Genomic DNA, 6,627 nt, shown 5'->3' with positions numbered 1-6,627 from the left:
CCTTAAGAATCAGCAAAAAAAGAAATGATAAAATCCTCTCTGCAGACGAGAGCAGGGGGTGGGAGGAGGGAGATAGGGTGCCCCACCCCAGCCAGCAGCCCGCTGGTGTACTGAGGAGGGCTGTGGGCTCTGGTCTCAAGCCTCATTGATCCAGAGAAATTCCCACCCAGAGTCACAGACACCTAAGCCCAGAGAACAGATCATCCTGAGAGAATAAAAACTTCAGGAACTTGATTGGAGAACTGGCAGTTGGGAACAATCGATTATTCTGAAAGCCTGCAGAAGGCTTCGGAAAAGGCCAAGCACAGAGCCTCTAACTGCCCTCGGGCTCCAGGACCTGCTGGATGTAGTTGATCACGTTGCTGTGGACCTGGGAGACGGTGGAGGCAAAGGTCTCCTTGGCGAGGGCCTCGGCCACCTCGCTGCCACTCACCGTCACGTGGTACAGCGGAAGTGTGTATTTCTGCTTCCCCTGGCTCTGCAGGAACTCCTTCAGTTACCCAAAATCCTCCTGGTGATCATTCTTAAGAACAATTTCGCCCCACCTCAGCCTTAGTTCTGCATTCCGGGCATTGGAAATGTTTGGGTAGGTCTCTCCAAGCTTCTTCACATTCCCAGGAAGCAGAGGGGACTGCTCCAGAATCTTATCTAAGAAGTAGACCAGCTGGTAGGTCTTCCAGGAAGAGATGGACATGGCGCCAATGGCCTTCATGTCCAGCTCCTTCGACACCCAGAGCTGGGCCAGATCTTCAGCAGGCTTCATGAGTGAGTACCCAGGGGAGAGGTCAGGGAGGAAGTGGGGCCAGCCAGGGGTATTCAGCCATCAATCAAACTCAAAATCTGGAATGGAATTCACTTTCCTTTTCTTCAGTTCAGGGAAATAGTCCAAGTAGAAGTCTAGAAAGTCATCAGCTAAAATAGTTTGGAATTTAAATTCATCAACAAAGGCCTTGAGGAAATCATCAAACTGATCCTGATCACCCTCCACGTGGGCCAGGTAGGAGACAAAGCAGAAACCTTTCTCGTAGGGGGTTTCATTGTAGGTGTCATCTGGGGTCAACACCTGGTTCAATCTTCACTCGGAGCTTGTTGAGCGGGTGATCCTCACCAGTGATACACAAGTGCTACCGCAGCAGTGCCCACCCAGTTGCTGCTTCCAAGCAGGTGTAAGCAGCCCCAAAGAGGGTGGTGGTGATCCTCCTCTGGGCATACATGGTGAAGCCTTCATTGAGCCAGAACTCACCCCAGTTGGCATTGGTGACTAGATTCCCAAACCAACTGTGGGAGATCTCATGGATAATGACATCTGCTAAAGGAGCGGTCGCCTGCCAGTAGGCAGGGGGTGACAAAGGTCAGACAAGTGTTCTCCATTCCTCCAAATGGAAAGGATGGTGGCATGAAGAGCACATCATATCTTCCCCAGACGGAGGGTCCAAAAAGTTTCTCTCCTGTTGCCAAAAACTCTTCTATTACCCCATTGTACTCCTTATTGGCATCTTCAATCAGGCGGCTCAGCCCACACACGGCTCCTGGGTCCAACTTCAGCCGAAACCAGATCTCAGATGGCCAAAGCTATCAGATAGGAGGGAATAAGATGACACATCTGGAAGAAGACCTCTCTTCTCCCAGGTGTTAGCACTCATCACAGCTGTGAAGCCATCTGGGACATCAATAAGGGCTGAATATTTGTATTTCACTGCGGGAGTGTTGAAGCATGGGAAGAAGGCCCGGTTTAGCACGGCTTGACCTTGGGTATAGACAAACGGCTTCTTCTTTCCTGCTGTCTGCTCAGGAGTCAGCCAGCAAACCCCTGGGCCCACCAGGACACGGTAGGTGAGCTCCACCCCGAAGGCCACTCGCTTGCAAGACTTGGCCGTAGTCTGAGAAGGGCTGCGTGTGGAAGGGCACAGATTCCCCCGGCAGCTTCTCTTAGCCAGGCCGTTCGGCCACAGCACAGCCGCCGTCACCTCGAGGCACGGGTAGGAATCCAGCAGTAGCTCGGTGGCACCCTCCAACACCAGACAGCGCAGGGCCAGGACCACCCAGCCGCTAAGTTGCCGGCTTCCAGGCCCTGGCCCCGGCGGCCCGAATTCGGGCCTTAGGTCCAAGTTCAAGTGTAGCATCTCGAAGGCTCGGAAACTAGAGGCCAAGGCCACATCTTGTGCCTGCGCCTAGTGCAGGGGCCGCAGGGCCGCACCTCTGCCTGTGGAAGGTCTGCCGCTTGCCATGGTCTCTCAGTTTCGTTAAACACCAGCGGGGAAAGCCGGCCGGCCACCACATTCATTTTTCATGAAGCCATTGATTGTTTTCCAGGCTGGAGCGATCCTCGTGAGTGAGTTCATAACTCAAACTAAACCCAGCTGGTTCATTCCTATAATTCAGAGTTGGCAGTGCTCCCAGGGCAATTTACATCAGGTGAGTACACTTTTACTTTGCTATGCCTGTAAGACCACAGTTTCTTATCTATGAAAGGTTCAATCCTAATGCTGAAAGTCTTCTACAGTCTTCTTAGGTACTTAGGAATCTTAGCCATGGAGTTACAACTCCTGGCTCTGCCACTTATCAGTAGTGTTGGAGAAGACACTCCAGCTCTCTTTGCCTCTATTTCAGCATCTGTGAAACAGAGATTGCTGTCTCTTAGCATTGTTGTGAGGATCATGTGAGATAATGATTAGGAAGGGTTTTCTAGGCACCATGTAATAAGAACTCACCACACAACAGCTATTTTATTATTGTTTTCATCTTTCCAAATTTCACTGAAAGCCAACTATGTGCCAGGCACTAGGTTAGACCACTTGGGATATCATGATAAGGAATATGAGTCCATTGGTGTTAGAAGCTCCCAGTCAGGTGACAGAACCAGATAAATAGGTAAGATGGATGAGAGATCAGGGTGAGTCATTGGGCTCAGCAAGTGATATCTGAAAGGAATTCTAAGGGTAGAATAAGAGTTGGACATAGCAAAGTTTCTCAATGAAGGTGAAAACTTGAGCAAGGCTTTGAGACATGAGGGAGCATTGCATGTTCTGCAACTTCTAGTCCAAGGTGAGAGTTGAGTCTAAGCAATAGTCAAGTCCAGATCTGAGAAATATTGAGTGTCATGCCCAAGGGCAATAGGAAATCATCCAATTCCATAACTGGAGAAATAATGTGATAAGAATTATTATTCAGAAGAATGAGCTTTCTAAGGATGTGAAGGATGAACTGGAGGGAACACAATTGGTGGTCAAGAGACTGGTTGAGTGCAACATCCCGTTGAGAGAATGTTTGCAGGGCTGCAAAAGTGATCATCAGGTGGTCAGAAAGAGACAAAAATGAGAAATTGAAATATAATGGACAGAGATTAAGACATATAAGTTACTGGAGGAGAAAGGGAGGACAATGGGCAGTTCAAATTTGGGCAGTTTATTTAGGGTAGAGTCCTCCCACCATTGATGAGGATTAGGAACAAGAACAACTTCTGAGAAGCAGATGATAAATTCTAGTTGCTGTGTGGCACTGTGGGTTAATGGCCAGACTGCAAAGCCATTTGAACTGCAAGGTCAGAGGTTCAAGCTCACCAGCTGCTCCTCAGAAACCCTATACAAGGTTGCTATAGGTTGGAACCTATTCAACGGCACATAACAACAACAATTCTTTATAAGTCTATAGTCTAGGACAGACAACTGGTTATCTGCAAGTCTTAGTTTCCTCACATGTAAAATGGGAATAACAACACCTTTCTCAAAAAGCTGTCATACACATCAAACAAGAGAACACATATATAGAACACAGCACCGGGAGCCTGAAGTATGATCAGGGACCTACACCAAACACCTGTGAAATGTTTGCAGATTGCTTTGAGACCAAATAAATAGGATAGGTGCCTGTCAATAATGACGGCTTGGTGCTTTCTTGTTGTTTCTGTTAGTTTCCATCAAGTCAGTTCCCACTCTTGGCAATCCCATGTGGGCAGAGTAGAATGATTCCACAGGGTTTTCAAGGCTATGACCATTTGGAAGTAGATTGTCAGACCTGTCTAGTAAGGTGCCTCTGGGTAGCTTCCAGCCAGTAACCTTTTACTGGCAGTTGAATATATGGCTATCTGTGCCACCCTATAGGAGTCCTGATGTGGCATTGTGGGTCAATGCACCAGACTGCAAAGCTGTTTAAACTGCAAGGTCAGCGCTTCAAGCTCACCAGCTGCTCCTCAGAAACCCTATACAGGATCATTGTGGGTCAGAACCGACTCGACGGCACTTAACAACAACAACATAGGAACTCCTAAGTTGATTTGAGAACCTAGCAAACACTTTTCTGATCCCTATAAAAACGGGCCTATTTGGCACACAGGAAAAAGATTTGAACAGACCCAAAGTGTGCTCTCATCCCATGCAAGTTACAAAATCATTGGCCATGAAAGTTACCCAGAGAAAACAGAGTCCATCCCTCCCATTGGGAAGCTGAGTCAGGTTGGAGAATTTAAGGTGGACTCAGTTATTTGGAATCCGAGAAGCCTGGGTTTCACTTTCTACATCACTGTTCCTTCCTACCTATACTATCTTAGATTATTCATCTTCTCTGAATTTTATTTCTTCATCTGGAAAATGGGGATAGAAATATCTATTGACTGTGCTATTGGGAAGATTAGAAGTGGTATATGACAAGATCTGGCAAGCACTGTCTTAATTACCATTATTCTTTTTATTGGGTGCCACAGAGTCAGTTCCTCTCACAATGACTCTATGGGTAATAGAAGGAAACACTGCTTGGTCCTGGGCCACCCTCACAATTGTACTATTTGAGCTCATTGTTGCTGCCACTGTGTCATCCGTCCTGTTGGGGACCTGGGGTAATGAAAGGCAATGACAGGTAGTTGTTAAATAGCACCTAATGAAGAGCCCCATTAGAGAAGGATAAGGTGCTTTGGAAGTTCAGAGGAGAAAAAGATAATTTTCCGCCTAGAAAATGCAGGAAATCTTCACCTGGAGGACATGGAATTCACACTGGGACTGAAAGAAAGGGTGGGATTGTGCAGTGGCTTCATTCCCATGCATGCTGTCAGGGTTGGGGGTCTCTGTGAGCCCACCTTATGCCCTTGGTCTCGGTGCCCCCCTCCCTGTGTACATGCCTGGTGTCACTTGTTTTATTCAGGCCTCCAGATCACAAAGGACTCCTCATTGCTTGGATCCTCAAACATATCAGAAGTTTTGTTGCCCTTCACCCTAAAGTTATTATTTTTCCCTCTTAGGAGGAAACAAAACCCAGTTGCTATAGAGTCAATTTTGAATCGTGGTGACCCCATATGTGTCAGGGATAATCTGTGTTCCATAGGCTGATTTGAAAAATTATAACTGATTCTTTAGAAGTAAATCACCAAATCTTTCGTCTGTGGAGCTTGAAGTGAATCTAAACCAGTCTTTCAATTAGCAGATGAGTGTATTAACTGTTTGCCCAACCCCAATATTCCTCCAAGGAGAAACAAGTATTTAAAAAACAGTGTTCATCTTTTCCTTAGACTTTAGCTTTAAGAGGAGTCCTGGTGTGGTGCTGTGAGTTCATGTGCTGGTCTGCAAGGTCAGTTTGAATCACAAGATCAGTGGTTTAAGCTCACCAGCCACTCCTTCGAAACGCTATACAGGGTGGCTTTGCATCGAAACTGACTCAAAGGCACTAACAACAATAGCTTTAAGAAGGAAGGAAAAAAAAAAAAAAAGCTCAGATATTAAGTACTTGATCTCTTCTCCCCGCCCCCGCCAATGGACTTGATGACTCTTCTTTGGGATAATGGATAATGGAGGCCTGAGGTTCCAAACTAGAGAAAAACATAGGGTAGCTAGAGGTGTGAGGAACATATACATTAGATAATCCTTTATAACCTATGTAGAGCAATGAGAAGTATAGCACCCAGGGAGTAAAAGTGGGAGAAGATTTGAAGGAGGAGTTGATACTGGGGCTATTTTTATACAAAAGTCATGAAGGATAAGCCTTGTTGTTGTTGTTAAGTGCCATATAGCCGGCCCATAGCAACCTTGTATAGGGTTTCTGAGGAGCAGCTTGAACTGAGCTTGAACTGCCAGCCTTCCAGTGCAAATGGACTTTGCAGTCCAGTGCATTAACCAACAGTGCTACACCAGGACTCCAGAATAAGCCTTAGGAAAGGACATTTGATGTGACACTCAAGAGAAAGTAGTTTGAAGTGAGGGCAGGAATGAAAATAAAATTGGAAAGGATTTAGAAATCAGTAAGGATTGCAAATGAGAGCATTGAATGTTGATTACTTCCACAAGGACTTTGTAAATAAATTTAAAAACAAAAACAAAAACGGGACAGATAATGGAAACTCTAGGGCCTGCCAGGGATATTCAGGTCCCAGCAGGGTAGAGACAAGAATATTTTTAGAATGCTGGAGACTTGATTATTTTGGTTGACAGAGGAGAAATAGCCAGGATACAGGGAGAGATCAAACACTGTTGTGAAAAAACTCAACATTTGAAAATAGTAAACCTATTCTGGGATCTTGGACATCTTTCTTGTTTAGTTTGATGACCTTGGGAAAGATAGTTAATTTCTCTGAGCTTAACTTTCTTTGTATAATTCTGGGGCTAGAAAATCTATGTCACAATCTTGTATTGATATTAGACATAT

General features: G+C 45.8%; 1 pseudogene; it reads right to left on the bottom strand.

Annotated features, from left to right (window-relative positions):
• Window positions 1-313: 313 nt before the first annotated feature.
• LOC102841775 lies at window positions 314-2,228 on the bottom strand (annotated as a pseudogene).
• Between the last annotated feature and the right edge of the window lie 4,399 nt (window positions 2,229-6,627).

This window comes from Chrysochloris asiatica, unplaced genomic scaffold (genome assembly GCF_000296735.1).
Source record: "Chrysochloris asiatica unplaced genomic scaffold, ChrAsi1.0 scaffold00154, whole genome shotgun sequence".
NCBI classification, from domain to species: Eukaryota; Metazoa; Chordata; class Mammalia; order Afrosoricida; family Chrysochloridae; genus Chrysochloris; species Chrysochloris asiatica.
Note: the sequence above shows the minus strand (reverse complement) of the source record. Positions and strands in the feature narration are given on the sequence as shown.